Source organism: Ammospiza nelsoni, chromosome 34 (genome assembly GCF_027579445.1).
Source record: "Ammospiza nelsoni isolate bAmmNel1 chromosome 34, bAmmNel1.pri, whole genome shotgun sequence".
In the NCBI taxonomy this organism is placed as follows: domain Eukaryota; kingdom Metazoa; phylum Chordata; class Aves; order Passeriformes; family Passerellidae; genus Ammospiza; species Ammospiza nelsoni.
The window spans coordinates 1,380,546-1,381,689 of NC_080666.1; the positions used below are offsets into that span (position 1 = coordinate 1,380,546).

The 1,144-nt window shown below is 52.4% G+C and overlaps 1 pseudogene; it reads left to right on the forward strand.

Moving 5' to 3' along the window:
- Positions 1-944, forward strand: LOC132086013 (olfactory receptor 14A16-like; annotated as a pseudogene).
- The last annotated feature ends 200 nt before the right edge of the window (positions 945-1,144 follow it).

A 1,144-nucleotide genomic window follows, 5' to 3' on the forward strand; every position in this document is an offset into this window, starting at 1 on the left:
GCCAAGGCACAGCAAATGTCCAACAGCAGCTCCATCAGGCACTTCCTCCTGCTGGCATTGGCAGACACACAGCAGCTGCAGCTCCTGCACTTCTGCCTCTTGCTGGGCATCTCCCTGGCTGCCCTCCTGGGCAACGGCCTCATCATCAGCACCGTAGCCTACGGCCACCACCTGCACACGCCCATGTTCTTCTTCCTGCTCAACCTGGCCCTCAGCGACCTGGGCTCCATCTGCACCACTGTCCCCAAAGCCATGCACAATTCCCTCTGGGACACCAGGGACATCTCCTACACTGGATGTGCTGCTCAGCTCTTTTTCTTTATGTTCTTCATTGGATCAGAGCTTTCCCTTCTGACCATCATGTGCTACGACCGCTACGTGTCCATCTGTAAACCCCTGCACTACGGAACCCTCCTGGGCAGCAGAGCTTGTGCCCACATGGCAGCAGCTGCCTGGGCCAGTGCCTTTCTCTATTCACTGCTGCACACAGCCAATACATTTTCCCTGCCCCTGTGCCATGGCAATGCCCTGGGCCAGTTCTTCTGTGAAATCCCACAGATCCTCAAGCTCTCCTGCTCCAAATCCTACCTCAGGGAATTTGGTCTTCTTGCTGTTAGCGGTTGTTTGGTGTTTGGCTGTTTTGTGTTCATTGTTTTCTTCTATGTGCAGATCTTCAGGGCTGTGCTGAGGATCCCATCTGAGCAGGGACGGCACAAAGCCTTTTCCACCTGCCTCCCTCACCTGTGGTCTCCCTGTTCCTCAGCACTGGTACATTAACTTACCTGAAGCCTCTCTCCATGTCCTCCCCATCCCTGGATCTGGCCCTGTCAGTTCTGTACTCAGTGGTGCCTCCAGCCCTGAATCCCCTCATCTACAGCCTGAGGAACCGGGAGCTCAAGGCTGCAGTGTGGAGACTGATGACTGGATGCTTTCAGAAATATTAAACTGCTTGCCAGTTTCTGCCAATCATTTGTAATGAAAGTCACCTTTGACACCTTTTGTTTGTTTGGTTGTGAGTTTTTTCTTTTCTTTTACTGTTTTCATGTGGTCCACAAGGACATGTCGTTCTTTGTGCCATTTCTCATTTTGTTTCTCTCCACCTTCCATGTGGCCAAAGACTGTGTCAATGAGAGGCTGGTTTCCT